We start from the raw sequence: 23,740 nt of genomic DNA on the forward strand, positions 1-23,740 counted from the left end.
TCCTTCCTCCACCTCTTTTCCCTAGTGTTAACATTGGTGTGACAGATTTATTAAAATTGATGAGCCAGTGTTGATACATTATTAACTAGTCCATAGCTTACATTTTGGATCGCTCTTCATCTTGTTCACTTCTCTGGGTTTTGCCAAATGTATAATATCATGTATTCCCCATTACAGTATCATTCAGAATAGTTTCACTGCCCTAAATGTCCCCTGTGCTCCACTTATTCATCCTTCCTCCACCTCCGTAATCCTTGGTCTTTTTCCTGTCTCTCTAGTTTTTCCTCTTCCAAAATGTCGATATAGTTGGAAACACAGTTTGTAGCCTTTTCACACTGGCTTCTTTCATTTAGCCTCTGCATTTAAGGTTCTTCTGTGTCTTTTTGTGGCCTGATAGCTCATTTTGTTTTACTTCTGAATAATATTCCATTGTATTGAATGCTACAATTTGTTTATTCCTTTACCTACTGAAGAACATCTAGATTTACTTCCAGTGTTTGGCAATTATGAATAAAGCTTCTATAAACATTGTGTGTAGGTTTTTTTATGGATATAAATTATCAACTCAATTAGGTAAACACCTGGGAATTGCTGGATTGTATGGTGAGATTTTATTTAACTTTGTGAGAAACTGTGAAACTGTCTTCCAAAGTGGCTATATATAATTTGCTTTTAATTGCATGCTTTTTTCTTTCTCTCCTCCCTGTTTATCTTTTTCTTCTTTTCTACCATGCTGCTACTGATTGCCTATCTGAAGCTATTGAGTAAAATATTGCATGAGACCAGTCATTTGAGCTCTCAGTGGTTTAAAGTATGAAGAAGCCTCTTTTATGTTTGTATTTCTGAGGCTATATAATCTTAATCCACTGTCCCCTCCTGCTGTCATCTTCTGTTCTTTTATTTTTATCTTTTTCTGTCTTTCAGCTCTGCTGTTAATTTTACTTATATGTATTAATTGTATACACCAGGGTAATCTAGAAATATTCATTTGAAACAAATGGGTAAAGCTTTTTTTTTTTTTTTGGCTAGGGACATTTCTGTCTCTTAAATTTAGCCTCTGAGAAGAAATAACACCCTCTAATAGAAGGAGAATATCTGCATTTCTTGATTTCTTAAAGTGCAGAGTAAAATTGTTTGGGAACAGTCTCTCTTACTAAAATAAAATACAGAGCCTTTTAAAGTTTGAGAGGCAAAAAAGGGTCAAGGGAAAACATTTCTTCTTACAGTATCCCATTACAGTTTCTTTATTCCCAATACATGCTGTTCCATATTGAGCCTATGCCCCCAAATATAAAGATACATAATGATATAAAAATATAAAATATAAATGATATAAAAATATAAAATATAAATATAAAAATATAATGATCCAGTGAAGGAAGATGTCCTATAACCAACGCAAATGGAGAAGTGAAAGTGAATATAATCCCATGGAGGGAAACCCAAGGGCTCCTTTTACTTTTGCTTTGTGCTTTTCCACATGGATTTTCTTTTTCTGAAACTTCTCTCTGCTCAAGTTTTAGCAGGTTTTGTGTTTTGTTGAATATGAGAATCCATTTTCCTAAAATGAGAATAGAGTAATTTTGGCTGTCTTAAGTCTCATAATTGTGAGGAGGTAGGGAGCAATTTCTTTAGTTCAGCAGTGCTGCTGTAAGGTTAAATTTTTGAAATGCTTTTTTTTTTAACTTGAAAAGAATACTTTAAATATCTTCACTAAGATTATTTTTTGAAGAAGTCTTTTACAACTACATTGCTAATCAAGGATTTAAAAAACCCCTCTAACGTAGTAAGACATTTTCTTGTGGCTCAGTAGGCTGGATTTATATGTTCCTAAAGTGCATTTTTTAATGTTTTGAGGGATAAAGATATATCCTCTCAATATAACTAACATTTACATGAGTTCTGACTTTTGTTTTAAAATCTCATTTTTAATAGTGGTATTCATTTTTTAAATTGCCATTTTGATATTATTTGGCTTGTATGTTAAGTTTAAATTTTTGACCCAGAAGATCATAAGGTTATACCTGTGATTTGTATGCAGGTACTTATAGATTAATGAGCATTTTTTAGGATTACATCTTAAAAATTTTTTCCCAGGTATTATGCATTCCAGTAATTAAAAGCATTTGAACAACAAAAAATGGCACTCTTGATTAAACTGCATTTTACAGCCTACCTTGGGCCAGCTTGGTTTTTACTCTGGATCTCACAGTTGTACTATCCACCTTCTTCCTTCAACATGCAAGTTCTTTTCCTTTCCTGCCAGCTAGACAGGCAGGTGGGAAAGACAGGCTTTTGGCCTTCCCTGTCAGAAGTTCTTGATTCTTTATTGTGAAAATGGGCAGTATAGTCATTTAAACTTGATCCAGTTTCTTTGCATTTTGCAAAGTTAAATAGCTAAAAAAAAAAAAAAAAGTAAAATAAGAAGGCAGTGCTTATGGAATGTACAGTGCATATTGGTGACAAATGCTTGCTTCATTATGATTCGCTTGCTTCTCCTGTTCTATTGTTTCTTTTGAAGGCAGTGGATTTTTTCTTGTGTTTCTAACTTTTTCAATTTTGACTTAATCAAATTTCTTATCCTCAGTCATGTCTGGTTTGTCAGACACAGTTGTGGAGGAAGTGGAGCAAGGCACATGAGTGAATGGGGCCCAGTCTGCAACTGGAAACTGTCAAGTGTCCCATCTCTTTTTTTATTCTTAAAGATATATTAAATTCCCTATTGGTTGCAAATCTATCCAGTCAGTTACACAGCATTTATCACCATGATACCCAAATACTTTTTCAAACAGAACAGTTGCCACTACTGAAGCATCACTAGTAACTGGGTAGCCTACAGAAGGTGATGTATGCTAATCAAACTATCATTGTACTCTTCAAACTTTTCCATTGCCTTATTAACTTTTAGCTATTCCCAGAGTTGACAGTTTATTCTTTGGTCATATAAACATAGTCTTGTACTGGTCTGAATATTTATAGTAAGTTATATTTCTCATTTTTTAAATTAAGTGGCAGTAATGCTCAGAAAATAAAATAATGACCCTTTTACTTATGCTGCCCTTTCTACAAACTTTTATTGAATACCTTGTAGTTTTCCAGACTCTACAGAAAGCACTGGAAATAAAAAGGTAATAAAAATAGCCTCTGTCTCAAGAAGTTCATAGTTTGTTTGGAAAGACTGAAGAATGAACCTATAATTATGGTTCAGTTTGGTAAGTGCCGTGGTAGTGATCTGAATAAGAAGAGGAGGGACAGGCATACAATCCAGATTGGAGAGATCTATAGAAGGCTTCCTGGAGGAGATGGCATTGGCCATGCATTGGCATGAGCTGAGTCTTAAAAAGAAAGAACTAAGCAAAAAAGATGTGGAAGGATATTCACCATATTCCATGCAGAGGGATCAGCATATGTGAAAACTGGAAGCATCCAGGAAACTTTAAATAGTGGTTAGTAGCTATAATTTAGGATAAATATGTATGGCATGATCTATGGGAGGGAGAACTGTGGGAGGGATAGGGAGGTGTCTGCAATCTGATCATGCTTAAGAAAATTTAGTCTCATGTTCTACTCCAGCATTTCATTTTATGTTCAAGGCAGTGGAGAACTATTGAAGGAATTTAAGCAGATAATATTTTTTCATGGGTTTGCTTGCTCATTCATTCATTCATTCATTCAACAGATCAACAGATCTTTATTGAGTATCCAGTGGTGCTGTGGTAGTCTGGGGTGATATATTGTGATGAATATGTGGTCTCTCCCCTAAGAGAGCTTATAGTCTGCAGAGAGATACAGATCCTAAACCAAAATAAAAAAAAAAAAATTTTTTTTTTTAAATTACAATTTGTCAGAAGGTCTGTAAAGAATAGGAACAGATTTTCTGTAATAGGCAATAATTTGGTGAATTTGGAGAGGTTAGCACATATTTTTGATTGAATGCTCAGGGAGCATTCTCTGAGAAAGTAACATTTAACCTGGGTCTTTTTTTTTTTTTTTTTGAGAAGGGTAGGGGGAGAGGGAGCAAGTAAGCAAGGGACAGAGAGAGAGAGAGAGAGAGAGAAAGAGAAGGGCGGGGTTTACCCCAATGTAGGACTTGAACTTATGAGCCGTGAGATCGTGACCTGAACTGAAATCAGATACTTAACCTGGGGTGCCACCCAGACACCCTAATCTGTGTCTTAAAGGGTGAGAAGCCTGCCATGTGAATAGTGGGGAGAAATCAGTGTTGCGACAGCAGGAAGGTGAAAAGAACTAGACGTGTGAGGACAATGAGGACAACTGGTATGACTAGGGGGTGGGAGCAGTGTAAGGTGTTCAGGGTCTTATGTAAGGGGTGGCCAGAAGTCAGGGTTATTTTTTTTAGAATGGTGGAAGCAGTTAAACAGGTTTAATCAGTGCATGGCATTCTTTGATTTGTGGGTTTGTTTTTTTTTTTAATTTTTTTTTCAACATTTATTTATTTTTGGGACAGAGAGAGACAGAGCATGAACGGGGGAGGGGCAGAGAGAGAGGGAGACACAGAATCGGAAACAGGCTCCAGGCTCTGAGCCATCAGCCCAGAGCCTGACGCGGGGCTCGAACTCCCGGACCGCGAGATCGTGACCTGGCTGAAGTCGGACGCTTAACCGACTGCGCCACCCAGGCGCCCCTGATTTGTGGGGTTTTTTAAAAGAAATTTTTAAAGTTTATTTATTGAGAGAGAGAGTGCTCATGTGAGTGGGAGAGGGGCAGAGAGGGAAAGAGAGAATCCCAAGCAGGCTCCACAATGTCAGTGCACAGCCCGATGTGAGTCTTGAACCTATGAACTGTGAGATCGTGATCTGAGCCAAAATCAAGAGTTGGACACTTAACCAGCTGAGCAACCCAGGTGCCACTGATTTGTGTTTTTAAAAGGTCATCTGACTGCTGGTTGGAAAATGGATTCAATAAGGCTGAGTGGACGTAAGAAGATCAGATGAGTTGTTAGAGTAGCCTGGGCCAGAGGTCTTCAAACTGAGGTGCACATAGACTTGGAGATGCATGAACATTTTCCAAAAAGGAGCACGGGCACAGGTCTTCAGCTTCTAAACATACTGTTCCTTCAAATTGATCTAAGATGTGTAGATTCTCTTTTTTCACTTCTCTTTTCAGTGTGCATCCCTCACTTTACAATTGGCACACCTCTCCTGAATCTTAGTATTTTATATTCCTCTAGGAGGAAAAAACCCTCTGCAACAGTAACAAATGGATAATTCCAAATATTAGTGTTAAGAAGATGGATCAGAAAAGTCAGGGGGCGCCTAGGTGGCTCAGCCAGTTAAGTGTCCAGCTTCAGCTCAGGTCATGATCTCACCATTCATGAGTTTGAGCCCCACGTCGGGCTCTGTGCTGACAGCTCAGAGTCAGGAGCCTGCTTTGGGTTCTGTGTCTCCCTCTTTCTTTGCCCCTCCCCTGCTCATGCTCTGCCTCTCTCTCTCTCTCAAAATTAAATAAACATTAAAAAAAAAACCCCTCAGATTGTTTATAATTCTTTGTTTCCAATAAAATTGAAGGATAACCTAATTAAGTTGCCAGCTGATAATTATAAATAATTTTTAATGATGGGCTAATATGTGATTTGGGGCATATAATTCTGAAGGAGTGCAAAATTTTGAGATATTGCTATAACAAAAAGCTCCTTCCATTCCTATTTACTTATTTATATAAAGGTTTCTTAGTGCTTACACCTATGGAAATGAAACATACAATAGAATTGGTACTGAATCCTAGGTCTTTTTTCCAATAAGAAATATTTATCAAGGAATATCTAATAAAAGTTTCATTACTTTCATTAAGATAAATGTTTAGTGATAAGTTACATTTTTAATAAAATTTTACTTTTTATGTTTAATATTTTTTCAAAATATAAAATATGTATGTTAGTTTCTATTGATTCTATGTTATAGTAGTTATGATAACTCAATTTGAAATAATTTACTAATAGAGTTGTGACCACAGGAGATTTTATAAGTAAGAAATTTAAATTTATATATATATATATATCTTTGGTGCAGAAGTACGAGACAGGATCTATACAAACAGTCTAGCATAAAATAAATTATGTCAGTATAATATTTTAGGAAGAAATGGAACAGAAACATAAGGTCAAAGAGGAAAAAGGAACATAAAAACTTTTAGTTAATTAAGAACAGTTTGTCTTTACAGTTAGTTTTTAAATAGATAAAAGATATCAAGTCTCCATAATATTTACATTTAATTGGATACTTTCTTGAAAAAGAGTGATGCTTCATTTTTTAAAAATAAAATTTAAATACCTAAGAAAGCAGGGCAACTGGGAGGCTCAGTTGGTTAAGCGTCCAACTCTTGATTTTGGCTCAGGTCATGATCTTACAGTTCGTGAGTTCGAGTCCCTTGTGGGGCTCTGCGCTGACAGTGAGAAGCCTGCTTGGGATTCTCTTTCTCCCTCTCTCTGCCCCTCCCGCTTGCATGACACATGAGCATCCTCTCTCACTCTCTCTCTCTCAAAAATAAATACACATTAAAAAACATTCCTAAGAAATCACATTCTTTGCAACTCTTTAAACTTATGTTAAAAAAATAGATACCAGGTTAAAAGCATAGTTAATATAAACATTTAGTGGGTGTACAAGCAAAATCATGTAGGCTTCTGGTTTAGGCAAGAAGTTCTAAATTAGGTAATAGGTGAGTAAGTTACATAGTGGCAGTGGGGATGGAGAAAAGTGGATGGATTTAGAATGTCTTTTGGAAATAGAGCTAAATAAAAGACTAATAGAGCTAAATAAAATTGTATGTGTGGATAAGGATGAAGGAGAGAATAAAGATGATTCTCTGATTTCTGGCTAGACAGCTGGGCAGATGTAGTTCCATTTTCTGAGAGGAGAAAGCCTGAGGGAAAAACTTGTTTGAGGATAAAAACCAAGAAATTATGCTAAAGAAATGATAGCTACATTAGTGTAAGTAATAAAATTGTTACCATATCAGATTTATGATCAGCCCACTTTTCTCTTTTGAGGTCCAAACTAATGAAGTAGACAGTTGTATACATGTCTGCTTCATACCTTTTTTCATATAATTCATTGACTTCTCAACCTGAAACCATCCAAATCCAGAATTCTTGATTCCTTGCCTCAAACCAGTTTTTCCCTCAGGCTTTTTCATCTCATGTGACAAAACACTCTTATTCTGTGAAGTTGAAATTCGTCATGGTGAGTGTTAGGAGAAGCAAGTCTGAGAAAGGCAGAAGTGATAGGTTAAGTACATAGATTGTACACTCTGGTTCTGTAGTATAAAGCTACTCCAGAACTTTAGAGAAGTTGTACTACATAGGTAAGAAAGTGGGTTCTGGGTTAGAATTCTTGGTTGGAATTATGCTTCCATCACTTAAAAATGGTAATTGTAGGCAAGTTACTTTTTTTTTTTTTTAATGTTTATTTACTTTTGAGAGAGTAGAGAAGGGGCAGAGAGAGAGGGGAGCAGAGGATCTAAAGCAGGCTCTGTGCTGACAGCAGAGAGCCTGATATGGGGCTTGAACTCACCAACTGTGAGATCATAACCTGAGCCAAAGTTGGATGCTCGACCGACTGTGCCACCCAAGTGCCCCCAGGCAAGTTATTTGTGTTGGTTGCCTGAGCTGTCAAAGATACTAAATATATCTGCCACACTAAAGAGAGGTGGTATGTATAAAGCATTTAAAGTCGGCATATAGTAAGCACCCAGTGAACATTAGCTACGACTGAAGCTTCTGTTGTTACTACCATGACTCTTGATAGCTCTAAAGGAAGGCTTAAGGCCCCAGAGAAATTTAGTATCTACAGACCCACCTGGTCGATTCAGTACTGGTGATAACATGCTTTTTATTAAAAGTTCCCATTTCCATATATCAAGTTTTAATCCTTGTGACGTTAAGTCGCAAGTTTTAATCCATTGCTCAGCCTAAAATGTGTAATATCTGTATCACCTGGGAATGCCATAGCCAACTAGTAAGTCAGTCAACAAGGTATTGTTCTTGTCACTGGGTTATCCATCCTCTGAGAGTCTGTCTTAGGTTAATTCAGTATCTTAGTCTGTCCTTTATTTTCCAATTTTCTTTTAGGCTCTCCTCGTAAAAATAATTTTAGTGATTTTAGTTAACGGCACAAATATGTACTGTGAAATCGAATCCTAATGCTATCTTTCAGTTTTACAAAGTCATTTATTACTCTATGGTTTCCTTTAGGAAGGAACGTAGGGAGGGAAAGAAAAATAACACTCTCATTAGCACGATTTAAAACAAAATGTGGATTTGAGAACATTATGCTTGGAGCTTATTCCTAGAAGTAAGAAGATACAGAAAATTTAAGATTAAAGAAAATTGTGTTTGATCCTCATAATCTTGAATTGGAAATATCTGTTTAATATTCATGTCTTTTTTCTCTTAAACACTTAGATGCATATGCACACACATTTCCTGTGTACTGAAAGTACCTAAAAAAGTTGATTATTTCAGTTGCAGTGTACCCTCTCTGGTGCTCAGATTCCCTATTAAAAAGATTTGAATTCCAAACAGAAGTTACTTTTTTTCTTTTGATATTAAGTGAATTCTAGGAATATACATTTTTATTCATAGGTGCTTATTTGTTACCAAAGTCTCTGGTAGTCTTTATACCAGCACTATCCAGTAGAACTTTGAGCAAGTGGAAATGTTTTATATCTCTCCTGTTCAGTATGGCAACTCCTAGCCACACGTTTCTGTTGAATACTTAAAATGTGGCTAGAGCCCCTGAAGAACCAAATTTGTTTTAACATTTATTTTTGACAGAGAGGGAGCATGAGCAGGGGAGGGGCAGAGAGAGAGGGGGACAGAGGATCCTAAGCTGGCTCTGCACTGATAGCAGTGAGCCTGATACAGGGCTCGAACTCACAAACCATGAGATCATGACCTGAGCCAAAGTTGAACACTCAAACAATAGAGCCACCCGGGAGCCCCAAGAACCAAATTTTTACATTTATTTAATTTCAATTAAATTTAAATGGCCACATATAGCTAGTGGCTACTGTATTGGATGGCTGAACTCCATAGTGTGTTGGATGGATAGATACTTCCATATATACATGTGTACTTAGAAACTACCATTTAATTTTTCCTCCTGAGCCTGACAGAGTTTTGTAGTACTGATAATGTAGAAGGACAAGCACTGATGTAGTTGATACTTTTTTAATTTTCATTTTTGGGAAAACATCTGTAGTCTACAAACCTGTTTGTCAAAAGTAATTATTCCTTTAAGAAATAATGGTGAAATAATCCTTTAGACTAGTAAAGGACTAGGTCACTTTCAAAGTGATACCATAATTGTGTGTGTGTGTGTGCATGTGTGTGTATTACCCCGTGTTCGTATAATACTAGACACTTCAATTTATAGCATGTGTGATGGAATTAGTATAGGAAAAAGGAGTAGAAAGGTTATAGAAGTGAGAAAGAGGTGTTTGTCCATAGAGAGAATATGCCATCCCAGCATGAATAGTTTAATGGCCTCCAAGATACCATTTAGTCCATTACTCTGTTATACATTCTATTAATGCTAATTGAGAGTTTACTATGTGTTAGAAACTGAAAATACATTAGTGAACCAAAAAAATATGGTCCCTTTCCCCCTGGTGTTTATATGTTATGGAGATTAATCACATGATCACAGGCATAAACTTACTCTTTGAGATTGTGATATAGCCAAATAAAAGTATAGTATTATAAAAAGTATAACAAGGGGAACTTATTTAGAATAAATGGTCAGGGAAGGCATCTCTAAGACACTGGTATTTAAATTGACACATGAAAAGTCAATAGGAATTAGATTCAAAATGTCAAGAAATTTACTTCAGTGGAAACCACTTGTGTGGACACCTTAATAATGGTAAGAGCATGGTATAGTCATGCTATAGAGCAAAAAGAGAACTACCAGTTAGTGAAGAATAATTGAGTAGAAGTGAGTTGGTGGCTGAGTGGGTAGGTAGATGAGTGAGTGAGTAAATGAAGGAGTAAGAGAACAGATCCTATGACATGAAACTGCAGAGGTAGGCAGAAACCAGATTATGTAGGATGGTCACATCAGTGATTTCAGGTTTTATCTTAATCATAATGGTTAACCTTTAAATCATTTTAAGCAGAAGAATGATGAAAATCCATTTTATAGTTTGAAAAGATTATTCTGGTAACTATATGAAAAATGGATAGGGAAAAAATAAATAAGGGTAGAAGGGGGAATACCTGTTAGGAAGATACTGCATAATCCAGGAACATAGTAGAGTGTTGGCAGTGAAAATGGAGAGATTTATTTGGAGGTAGATGCAGTAAGATTTGCTGATGTTTTGTATGTGGACGATGAAGGAGAAGGAGGTGGCAGGGCTGATGCCCGTGTTGTCTGCCATGAAAGCTAAGTTGATGGTGGTGGTGTTTATTGAACTATGGGGAAAGCTGGAGGAGGAGGAGTTTAGTGTAGGGATTCAACTATGTGTAGGTTAAATTTGAGATACCTGTGCCCTGTTTCCCATGAAGTCCAGTAGGGAGTTGGATACATGGCTTTAGCTTAGAAGTGTGCTATGAGCTAAAAACTATAAACCAGTCACTCTCAAATACACGTAAATTGAGGAGGTACCTCTTTGCTCTCTATTATTACTAGAAAACGTGACACAGTGAAAGTACATAGAATTTTATTCTTAGTATAATTACAAGGCTTGATATATTGACATTTATTGCTTACCTATTAACTGCTGGTCATCATGATAAATACTAGTGTTTAATCACTTAACGAAATTCTTTGATATATTAATGTTTCCTGGAGAGAAAAAGAACATCAGTGCTCATTGAGTCCTTTTGCAGAAGAACGAAGAATAGTTTGCATTTATTGAACTACGTGTCACCTGTGGATGAAGCAGTGTCTTCATCTTTATTTCATTCTCTTACCTGGATAAATCCTACTTCTCCTTCCATAAAACCTTCTCTTATCTCCTGAGTCTGAGTTACATGTCTCTCCCATGTTTTTCAGCAGTACCCTGTACTGTTTGTTTGGCAACACTGTGTTATTATTACTTATTTACTGTCTGTCACTTTAAGAGACTATTTCCATCTTCTCTATTAGAATGAAAGCTCCTTGAGGGCAGGGATTGTGTCTTGTTTACTATTGTATCCTGAATACCTACCATTATGTCTGATACATAGTGGCATTCAGGGAAGACTTGTTGAGTGAATGAATTAATTAATGAGTGAATGAGTGAAATTTTATTCTGACATCCTGAATGTTTACACTTCTGGTAATAGAAGTGTCGCTTTATTTACTAAACAATGTAAAGTTTAATTGCAGTTTTATGAGTTTTACATTAGCTAACAAAAAATACTTTGAATTATTACAAAAATATGTTGAATTATTACAAAAATATTTTGAATTGTTTTTATTCTTTCTTTCAACTCTTATCTACAGGATTTGATGAAGCACTTTGTCATCTGACCAGAAGAACTCAAAAGATTTCACAATTGTAGATTTAAAGAACTAGAATAGATATTATTTGAAAGGTTATTTTTAAAGCGTGATTTTAAAGCATGGTAGCCAGAATGGAAAAAATAAAATATAGAAATCCTCATTATCCATGACCTGTCCTTCAGTGGGAAATAAGAGGACTTATTATGTCTCATGGGATGAATGTGCAGTACTCTGTCCTATTGTGGCTGATCTTTCAGATAGTAGGAGCTACCTAAAAGTGGTATTCTGTATTATGTAGTCTTCAACTCTGAAATAGCGGTTTTTACATGTCATAAAAACATGTAAAAATTCAAAACAGTCTGGGGCACCTGGGTGTCTCAGTCAGTTGAGTGTCTGATTCTTGGTTTTAGCTCAGGTCATAATCTCACAGCTGTGAGATCAAGCCTCGTGTCGGGTTACACCCTGGGCATGAAGCCTGTTTAAGATTCTCTCTTTCTCTCCCTCTGCCCCTTACCCTGCTTGCACGTGCTCTCTCTCTCTCTCTCTCTCTCTCTCTCTCTCTCTCTCTCTCTCTCAAAGAAGAAAAATCAAAACATTCTACAGAACAGATATAAACTGTGATTAAATTAGGATGAAAATGTTTTTGATCTTGCTTTATTTCCTTCCAGTGGAACTAATACTTCTGATTATCATTGGTGAACTTGGCATTAGGTTTTTCAAGATTTGTCTCATCTCTCCTGCCTTAAAGATGGTTTTGTAATTTAAGATTGTTTCCTTATATGTAGTACTCTAATGGGCTGCATTTATGGTTGATAGAAGTTTCTTAACCTACCATTTTTTTCCCACTGTTTATCCTTTTATGTCTTAAACTGTTTTCTATGTTGGTAGTGCTGGGGATTTTTGAGGTAAGTCGCTGAACAGTCTAAAAGTATTATAAATACAAACATGTTTCTCAGAACTACATAGAATCATTCAGTCTTAGAAGTAAATCCAGTTGTAAATTAGCAGTATAAACTGCTTTTAAAACAGGTTACTGATTTCTGCAGAAGTCATTGTTTTTAGTCAGTGCAGATTGAAGGTACTGTTGTTCAAAGATGCTTCATTTAAAACAAGATATTATTAATGAACCACTTCATTGATAAACTTATGGAAAGTACATTAATATTCTAAGAATCTTAGATGGTGACAGTTAAATTGACAATCATTTTCTCATTGGCTTTGTGTAATCATTTCAGTATTTAAATCAAGCTCTGTCAAGGGGAACTTAGTAAGTTTCATTGTAGACTCTTGCTCTAATGTCAATGAGTTTGAATCTCCTTTGTTATGGTGACTGGTTATGAAATCAGTCACTTGACAGACCCTGAAGTGAGACTGCTGGAAATACGTCATGTCTGCCTTCATGGTGACAGCTGGCTACAAAACAAACCCCACCAGAGCCATTCTGCAATTGACAAGGGACTTCAAAGGCCAACAGGGCTGCCACTTCAAAGAGAATTCTGCCATCTCTGGCTTGTTGAAAGAAGAAGTTAAATGGCTATACCCTGCCATAGCAGAAATCTCCATGTTTAGACTTCTCCTTCTTTTGATCTTAGAAAGATGTATGAAATGGGCTTTAAGTTAGGGGAATGATATAGTCTGTAGCAATGGCAACCCAGTGTTATTCTGCATTTCAATCCACTTATTAATGGAAATTACCCAAATATGTTCAAATAACAGTAGGTCTAAAAACTCAAATGTCTCAGAGGAGGAATGTTCAAAAGAAGAATTGAAACTTCCTATTAATGTTGTAGCCACTTTCACAAATGTGGGATAAGTCAGATGGTGAATAAAATGGAGCTCTCAATGTGTTTTTAAAACTCTCCTTCAGTTTCTCCTTTTTATCCCCTTTGGTAGGATCATATTCTGAATATTGATAGTAAGAATGGCAGACAATGAAAACCTGTAGTCTCAAGACCAATTTGCATAGGTTAAACAGACATTTCTCCCCTTTTAGTAACTCCGTACTTGAAGTTTTAAACTACCTTGTATTGTTTAAAATGTTTTTCATCCAGTTTTGTTGGATATGATTTTGAAGTAATTACTTTATCATTGTATTAAACAAAGAGAAGATCTCAGAGTTTTAATAAAACTTTTCCAATAAAAGATCAGAATACTAAAAAGCATCTTGAAGAATAACAGTGAAAAGGCAGCACACGAATTCTGTCATTTAGAATACTGATAGCCCTGAAAGATGTTCATTTGTTGGAGTCATATGTAGTACACTTGAAAAAGAAGACAGATAAATAACAGAGCAGTAAAAATATGGAGATTCTATATATGGTATTAAGTGGGAGTAGAGCTTAGCCTGTAATAATTTAAAATCATTAAAACTCAGTGGCATGACCTTTTTAATATTACATGTTTTTCCCTATCATCCTATGTATTATAGAGGGATCAAGCTAAGAATCCTTAGATTATTTTATCTGATCTTCTGTTTTCTTTTTTTCTCTTAAAATGTCTCCTTAGATAAAATAAAAGGGTTGGCTTGGCAGTAGCTTTAGTCACTATAACTTCCTCTATAATTTTGCCAGATGGGGTCAGTAGACAACAAGAAATTCTGAAGGGAGACTGAAGCTCCCAGGAAATAACCACATGACCAAAAAAATCTTTTTACACATGAGTGGTTTGTAACAGTAGTTTTTAAAGTAATGCTTTTGTGTTTGCCTTTTTTATTACAGGTTTTTACTCTTGAAAATTATTTGATAAAATAGTACATGATTATATTATCCCAGAACTTCAAGAAATACCTATGTTTCTAAATTTTGGCTTGAGTTTTTCCTTTTCCTTCAACAAAAGGACCACATCTGTGTTTTCAGAAGTTATAATCAAATGAAAAATTAACTGAAGTGGAAAAGAAATAAAACTTTGGCACACCCCAAAATTGAACCACAAAGATGAGTGCCAGAGTCTATAGATACTGGTTTTCAAAATAGACATATTTTTGTACTTTCTGACTAAACTGCATAACCACTACTGCACTGGGAAGCCCTTTTGGAATCTATGTGGCAGATCTGTAACAGATGATATTTAGTTTGCTTGTAATGAGTTCTTGGGGTGTTTGGCCCTTATTCTGTTATCTCCTACTGAGAAGTTTGATAAACCAAGTTATTGACGATAGAGGCAGTCATCCAAGATATCGCTGAAGGTGAAGTCATGAAAGCCAGATGGCGTCCCACTGATTTTTATATGCAGTTTATGTTCTCCTTGGCTGCACCTTCCTGGATGTTTTCAATAAAACATATTTTCCTAGAGAAATATGCACAGCAGGATTTATCCTACACAACAGATAGTTTTTGTGTGTGGCATGTCCTGGGCTCTATTTTGGCATTCACTTGTCCTTTCCTCTTATTTCTACCTTTTTAAATGAATGAATAAGAGGTAATAAAGGCTAGTATAAAGTGCACTGAACCAGAAGTCAAGTGATATGGGTTCTAGTTCTTCTGTTTACTGGCTGTGATTTAGGGTAAGGCTCATAATCTTTTTAAGCCTCTGTAGTAGAGTGAAGTAAATTCTTATCCCCACAATAATTTTGCTTTGGTAGCCTATAAAAGCAGTATACAAATGTTGAGCATTATTATTATGACCGAAATAATCATGTGTGTGTTTGTGTGTGTGTACATACACACTTATGTGATACTTACGAGATCTCTCTTGGTATCCTTGGGTTTCCAGACCTTAAATCCCACCTTTTTACTTTTGTTCTCTAGTAGTAAATTTTTGGTAAGGTCAAATAGCTCTCATTTAATTTGCCATTTTTTTTGGTAACCATTTTCCAGGGGTTATATTGAAATAATGTTTTCTCCATTAAATATATCTGTAATTGATGAAATAACACTCCATTTATGTCTAGATAGCTGTTTGACTTTGTTTTTCTAGCAATGCAAATGAGAAGGATTAAAATTTTCAGTTAAAATGCCAGTAAACTCTCATTGTTGAAAACTTAAGGAAAGAGTATGAAGCTGTTTTATTCAAATTACTCATTTGATCTTAGAAAAAGGGCTCAAGCCCTAAATGCTCTGTTCTCTGTTGATGACTTTATGCTATTGAGGAGATTGCTGTTTTCTGTGATGAAATGAAGTTAATGTTTTTTCCGTGTGAAATGACCAAATGATTTCAACTACAAAGGAAATTTGTTTTTAAAAACTGGACAGCTTGTACAGCCCTCCTACCATGTACTTTATCCTGTTGTCTTGACTTCCTAATAATTCAGAAAAAAAACCCAAATTTTTTTCAGAAGAGAATTTACTAGAGTCCGAAGTTCGAGGGAAAGTCTTGTCATCCCATCTCTATTTGTATTTCCCTGATATACTCATTTGTCGAATTCTAATGAGATATAAGGAGGTCTCAGACCCAGATGCAGAAGAGTGTAAAATGATGGCTGCCACATCTTTGTTACTGCTGCTGGAGAAAGAAAATGTGATGTTATTTAGATTATTTCTGTCCTTTTTTCTTCTAGGAGTAGAGTCATGGAGTCTGTGTCAACCCAGGCAATTATTTTTGTTTTACTTGATTCTGGTATGAACTCTTTGTTGCTGAAATAAGCGAATTATAGGAGATATTAATCAGGTAACAGTTTTCTTTAAAAAATAGTTTGGAGTTTAATTCAGATTTTTAGTTTTTCGTCTTGATGCTTTGTTACCAAAAAATCACCTAACTGGAATTGGCACTAAGGTAAACATTAGCCCTTCTTAAAGCCGCTTTCCAACCTCAGTGACACAAATTATGAGATTCATAGCAGCAGGGGACATTTGCTTTGCTTTGAAAATGTGCACCCACATTTTATTGATGTCTGATTTTTAAAGCTCTCCTTAGGAATGATGAGGGCTTATTATAGGATTTATCTTCCTAAGCTTTCTGAGTTGATAAAGAAAAAAGAGAAATTGAGATGGCTTAGGGGAAAAAAAGCATTTCTTTCACATTGTTGTGTCTCTTTTTAAATTTTTAAAAACGAGATCTTGCCATATGCAAAACATGGGTGGACATAGAATGTATTATGCTATGTGAAATAAGTCACAGAAAGGCAAATACTATATGGATTCACTTATATATAAAAAACAAAACAAGTGATCAAAACAAAACAGAAACAGACTCATAGATACAGAGAACAAACTATTGGTTATTAGAGTAGGGAAGACTTGAGGGGAGTGGGTGAAATAGGTGAAGGGAATTAAGAGGTACAAACTTCCAATTATAAAATAAATTAGTCATGGAGATGTAATATACAGCATATGGAATATAATCAATAATACTGTGATAACTTTATATTTGTATGGTGACAGATGGTAACTAGACATTGTGCAGATCATTTCATAATGTGTAAAAATAAAATTGAGTCACCATGATGTACAGCTGAAACTAAAAGGATATTGTATGTCAATTATACCTCAATTAAAAAAAAAATACTATCTTCAGCTGAAGATTTATTACCATAGCACAGTATTACTGGAAACTTAAAGGCAGTTGGCAATGAAGAAATATAGTCAATCAATGTGCACTTACCTCCTCTAAAAGTCAGTCTTAACTCTGTGGATTCTTATAAACCATAAGGCTTTTATAGAAATACCCAGCATTGTTAAGTGTCCTATGGGAATGTGAACCATATTTTGAGGGATGGTAAAAACATTTTGTAAATTCCTCACCCATGGAGCACATTAATTATTTAAAATTTTTTTTTTCAACGTTTTTATTTATTTTTGGGACAGAGAGAGACAGAGCATGAACGGGGGAGAGGCAGAGAGAGAGGGAGACACAGAATCGGAAACAGGCTCCAGGCTCTGAGCCATCGGCCCAGAGCCTGACGCGGGGCTCGAACTCACGGACCGCGAGATCGTGACCTGGCTGAAGTCGGACGCTTAACCGACTGCGCCACCCAGGCGCCCCTGCACATTAATTATTTAAAGTGTCATTTGCTGATTTTATTCGCCCTCAAAAACCTTTGACATGGTGACTTATTAGAGAAATGCACCATTATTTGAAAAGTCAAGAAATCTAATGACTCCTAAGATGAATTGTAGAAATATGGTTTCTTTTTCAGTGCTATATATGTGACTCCTACTCATATTTGGGTTCTTCATAAAGTCAGGAGTAAAAGATGGCAGTAATACCTTATAATTCCTAACTTGAATATATTGCTAAATTCAGTGGTATCTGTTAACCATTAGGTTACTTCAGGTATCACTTATAATATCTTATTTTCAATAAACAGAAAATTATAATCACGTGCTATCATATAAGTCCTATGCATTTATTTTTTTAATGTTTATTTTGAGAGCACACACACGTATGTGCGGGGGAGGGGCAGAGAGTAGAGGGGACAGAGGATCCAAAGTGGGCTCTGTGCTGACAGCAGAGAGCCTGATGTGGGGCTCAACCTCATGAACTGTGATATCATGAGCTGAGTTGAAGTTGGATGTTTATCCAGCTGAGCTACCCAGGTACCCTAGTCCTATGCATTTAAATGAGGACTAAAAGAAAATAATTCATAATTCTTACTTTGGTATCATCTGCTTTATTTTGAAATTCTGGTCCAATGGAACCAGTGTCCACCCTCTTGAAAAAACCCAGTAGAGTTAATTTTACTGTGCCTTTCATCCTATAGTTCATTAGACATTGCCCAAAGAATAAGCTTTCAGTCGTCTATACTGCACCATTTTCCCTATCTGTTCAGTACTTTCTTGCCTTAACATATTCTTCAACTGTTGTTATTCCTTCTACATCTTCCTACTAAGGTACTAAAAGTCACAAATTCATTTGTCTTCATTCATTCACTGATTCACCAGATAGTTATTATCTACTCTGTGCCAGGCCCTGCCTGGCACATACATTCTTAACTTCTTCCTACTCCTCATATAATTAACATATGATGTTATATTAGTTTTAGGTATACAGTATAATGATTCAACAATTCTTCTATTACTTAGTGCTCATCATGGTAAGGGAACTCTTCACCCCCTTTATTCCACCCACCCCCCACCTCCCACCCACTCCTCTGGCAAGCACCAGTTGGTTCTCTGTATTTAAGAGTTTCTTTCTGGGATGCCTGGGTGGCTTAGTTGGTGAAGCGTCTGACTTCGGCTCAGGTCATCATCTCACAGTTTGTGAGTTCGAGCCCTGCCTCAGGCTCTGTGCTGACAGCTCAGAGCCTGGAGCCTGCTTCAGATTCTGTGTCTCCCTCTCTCTCTGCCCCTCCCCTGTTTGCATGCTGTCTCTCTCTCAAAAATAAATAAACATTAAAAAAAATTAAAAGAAAAATGTCTACATTTCTTTTTTTTTTTTTAATTTTTTTTTCAACGTTTTTTATTTATTTTTGGGACAGAGAGAGACAGAGCATGAATGGGGGAGGGGCAGAGAGAGAGGGAGACACAGAATCGGAAACAGGCTCCAGGCTCCGAGCCATCAGCCCAGAGCCCGATGCGGGGCTCGAACTCACGGACCACGAGATCGTGACCTGGCTGAAGTCGGATGCTTAACCGACTGAGCCACCCAGGCGCCCCAAGAAATGTCTACATTTCTTAAAAAAGTTTGTTTCTTTGTCTCATTTGTTCATTTGTTTGTTTGTTTCTTAAATTCCACGTATGAGTGAAATCGTACTGTATTTGACTTTCTCTTTTTCTTCCTGAGCCAGCCTTCACCTTATTTGTCTGGAGTATAATTTGGCCTCTCCCCTGGCAACTTCCAGCAACTCTTTCTGGTGTTAAATACGTGTTTATTCTGAACCTCAGGGTTAAAGGTAGGACTCTCATCCTTCTTGTTTCCTGTTCTACCTTCAGAGCATTATTCCATCACATTCTTAAGGTTAGAACCCCTACTTCTTTTAGTCTCATGCTGTGCAGGTAGAGCATTGAAGGCTTTCATTGAAGACTTGTTAGCTCACTGACTTCAGAATCTGCATAGATAATTTGTTACTTTGTCCTTTCAGGTTCTTGACCAGTAGCCTGTCTCCCTTGACTTTCTTCATCCCATATTTGGCATTTTAAACCTTGTTGTAATCTAGCCCACCTCCACATTCGCTGATTACAGTACCTTCCTCTCTAAACACAATTGCCTGTTATTTCAGCTTTCTTGTTCATTTGAACTTCTTTCCCCCCCCCCTTTTTTTATTGTAATCCAGTAGCCTCGTCTTTCCTTCCGTCTGTATTCCCTGTCTTTTTTTCCCTATTTAGTTTATATTCCTTATTCCATTATTTTAGTAAATCTCATTTTCACATTCTGAATCCTCTTGTTCCTTTATTTAATCAGATCCCATTGGTACCTTCTTGTTGCATTTTGGGATAAAAGCCAAAATTCCTAATAATGCCCTACAAGATTCTTCTACACCTAGCCCCTTCCTCCCTCTCCTGCCACATTTGCACCCTTCTCCTCTTTATCAGACCTTGTATCTTTTCTCTATGTGCTTTCCCACTTTAAGGCTACTCTACAAGCTGGAGTGCCCTTTTTGTCCCCATCTCCTCTTTACTTTTTTGGGGAAACTCTCTAGGCCCCCAAAATATAGATCAAGGCCTCATGTTACTTATTCTCATGGTGTTATATATCTTCTACATAACGCTATACACAATTCGTAATTAAATATTTATGAATTTTATTAATTAATGACTGTGGACTCAGAGCTCAACAGCTAGACAGAAATACATCTGTTTTGTTTTCTGTTGCACCTTCAATGTCTAACACATAGTACCTGCACAGGGTAGGAATTAAATGTTCAGGGGATGGGAGAAAAGAGGGAGAAGGGAGAATGGAAAGATGCAGGACTGGGCCTGGGAACACTTCCCAGAATGATTTATTAGATATAATTATGGAAAACTGTTTTAGAAGACTGGTATTGTAGCAAAGCAACATTAACTCTGAATGCAGTGAAGTCTAACTGCCTAGCTTAGAATCCTGGTTCTGTCTCCTCTAGTTGTATGACCTTGAATAAGGCACTTTAACCCTACAAACCTGTATTGTCTTCTGTAAAAGTGAGATAATAATAATACCTAATATACAGACTCATAGGATCATTATGAGGATTTAATGAAACAGTATCTGTAAAGCATTTATTAGAACACTTCAAAGTATTCAAATAATGTAAGTTGTTACTGTTGTTATTACAATAGCTCCAGCTTCCCTATTCATAAAATACTGTACTATTGGTGTGTATCTTGTCAAAGAATTACCATACATTGACAAAAAGAACATAACAGGAAAAAGAAGATTTCTAGTATAAATGCTAGCATATATCTGTTTCAGAAGTTCTGTAAATTTAAATTCTCAACAGAAGTGATTGTGTGATACCTTAAGGTGTGTGTTGGGAGAGGATGGTAGGAAGTATATATGTATGCATGTAAGTAAGCTCTCACTAATATTTCAAAAATGCTTCTCAACTCAGGAGCTTGGTAACAGTTTTTTCTTTTGAAAAATTTTTTTTGTTAATTGTATAATGGAGTGGGTCGTAATCTAGAATTTCTTTGAAATCTAAAGAGTGAGTGGACTTCTCAAGTGAAATGATTTCTGTGATGAATGTTTAACCTCTAGGTACTTCTTTCGTGCACTCCTTTCTTCTAATCACTTCATTCCTTTGGAGACTTATGCTTCTTACCCTCCTAAGAAACTATAGCAAGATTTTCCACAAGCATCTTGGAGACTGCAAAGAAGTATATTCCCCTCGGCTGGGGAACAGAAGAAGGTGGGAAACTTGAAGATGCGGTCTCTGCCAACACCTGAAGCACCTAATTGCTTTGCTTTCTTAAGGAAAATGGGTCTGTGGTAAAGCCATAAATTGTTTCTTCTTATTCTGAGTAAAAGTTTATTAGCTTGTGATTTAAGCAAACCATCTGGTCCTGCTGGCACTGTACACTGTCAAGCCCTGTGCTTTCTCTTAATATGTTACTGGAGGCAGTTAAGTTACATACTTGAATCCCAGCTCTGGCCTGGACTTTTTTTGTGTCTTAAAACATATGTTTTTGAAGACATACTGTGACCTGGAGCACGTTTTTAAATGGTGGAGAATTTCTTCGCTCTTTAGTGTGGTATATATCTCTTCTTTTCTTCTACTCAGCTTTTGTCTCTCAGTGACTATTCCTAAAACTGTATAGCTGCTGTGTGGTAGGCGTGTGATGGGATAGATACCCAAATGAAGGTAGTTGAATGTGTTCTCTGGGTTGTGGAAAAGTAACAGAGTATTTCAATTTGACCTTGAAACTATTTCCCTGGCTGGAGCCCAAGCACAAATGAGATAATTATTTTGAAATCCTGGTCTGTGGTACCACTCCAGCCTTAAATACAAAAATGTTTTAAAACTTATTTGGTTGTATATATAATCTGAAGTAGGAATACCCTGTGGGTCTGGCACTATAATGGCCGAGAATGTTAAGCAACCTTTAAGAAAGTTACATTTTACTAACAAGCAAAATTCTATAAGTGAAAGTATGGAAGTTAAAACATGTCTGTAAACACAGCAGACTAGATGCTGGGAAAATAACTGCCACAAAAAAAATTGAAGATGGTTGATAAAATATGTATCATAAATTGGCAAGAAAGTAAGAAACTCTCAGGAGATGATTAGTCAGGAAATTCAAATATAAGTACTTGATAAGCTGTTGTACTCAAACATTAGGCTTTGTATCTTGGCAGAAGAAATAAAAGCCCAAGGTAGAGTGCCTAATAGACAACCAACTTCCCCATCCATTTTTTTTTTTTTTTTTTTTTTTAAGAGAGAGAGAGTGTGCTTGAGTCGGGGAGAGGGGCAGAGGCAGAGAGAGAGAATATTAAGCAGGCTCCATGCTTAGTGCATAGCTTGACACAGGGCTTGATCCCATGACTCTGGGACCATGACCTGAGCCCAGATCAGGAGTCCAGCACTCAACTGACTGAGCCATCCAGGCGCCCCATTCCACCCTTTTTAAAAACAATGCACAGTGCCCCAAATTGGTCCTTTGAAAACATTAAGAAAATTGACTGGCCTTTGGTGATACTAAAAGGTGAACAATTTTTGAAGTGACAAAGAGCTCCTAACTACAAGTCCTGCAAGTATTAAAAAGATACAAGGATATTTTTGCCAATACATTTTAAATTTAGACTAAATGAGAAAATGCCAGAAAGAATGAAACTTAGCGAGACTAGCTAAATGTGAAAAAGAAAACCTGAAAAAATGAGTCCATAATAAAATTTTCCCACCAATTTCAAGCCTGGAGCGTTATACTGCTGATTTTTAATAAACATACAAGGAACAAATAATTTCAGTTTTACAGAAAGAATTCCAGAAAGTAAAAAAGAGGGAGTAATTAATCACCAACATACTTTATAAGATTAGCATAACTTCATATCAAAACTTGACAGAGTTAATACAAGGAAAGGAAAAATTTAGGCCTGTCTCAACTGTGAACATAAATGAAAATTTTCTAAACAAAATATTGCCAACTTAAAGTTAGTGTATGTGGGGACTCCTGGGTGGCTCAGTCAGTTAAGCATCCGGCTCTTCACTTTGGCTCAGGTCATGATCTTGTGGTCATAGGATTGAGCTCCATGCTGAGCGTGGAGCCTGCTTAGGCTTCTCTCTCTGCCCGTACCCACCCTCAAAATAAATAAATAAACATTTAAAGTTACTGTATGTGAAAGAGAAAAATATGCATGAAGACATTTTAGGCCTATTCCAGGAGTCAAGATTGATATCATTAGAAAATTAATTACTATAGTCTATGACATTAAAAGCTGGTAGGAAAAAGTCGTATGATCATCTCAAAAATGTAGGAACTTTACTTAATTTTTTAAAACTAGCTAGCAATAGAATTGTTTTTAAGTTTTTATTTAAATTGTAGTTAGTTAACATGCAGTGTAATATTAGTTTCAGGTATACATTATAGTGGTTCTACACTTCCATACATCATTACCTGGTCCTCATCACAACAAGTACTGTCCTTAATCCCCATCACCTGTTTAACCCATCCCCCCCACCCCCCATCAACTTCACTTCTGATACTCATCAGTTTGTGCCCTATGGTTAAGAGTCTGTTTCTTGGTTTACCCCGTCCCCTCTTTTTTTTCCTTTTGCTTGTTTGTTTCGTTCTTTAAATTCCTCATAGGAGTAAAATCACATGGTATTTGTCTCTGACTGACTTATTTTGCTTAGCATAATATTCTCTATTTCCATCCGCATTATTGCAAATTTCAAGATTTCATTTTTATGGATGAATAATATTCCATTGTATACACACACAGACGCATGCACGCATGCACACACACACACATGACATCTTCTTTATCCATTCATTAATTGATGG

General features: G+C 36.3%; 1 protein-coding gene and 1 pseudogene across 15 annotated transcripts in view; one reads left to right on the forward strand and one right to left on the reverse strand.

The window, feature by feature from the left end:
- ERC1 (ELKS/RAB6-interacting/CAST family member 1) overlaps nt 1-23,740 on the forward strand; it is a 523,541-nt gene that overhangs the window by 257,424 nt on the left and 242,377 nt on the right. The window lies entirely within an intron of this gene.
- LOC147579397 (thymosin beta-4-like) lies at nt 2,436-2,603 on the reverse strand (annotated as a pseudogene).

The sequence above is a fragment of the Puma concolor genome, chromosome B4, assembly GCF_028749965.1.
Source record: "Puma concolor isolate L17-30 chromosome B4, mPumCon1.1.hap2, whole genome shotgun sequence".
Lineage (NCBI taxonomy): Eukaryota > Metazoa > Chordata > Mammalia > Carnivora > Felidae > Puma > Puma concolor.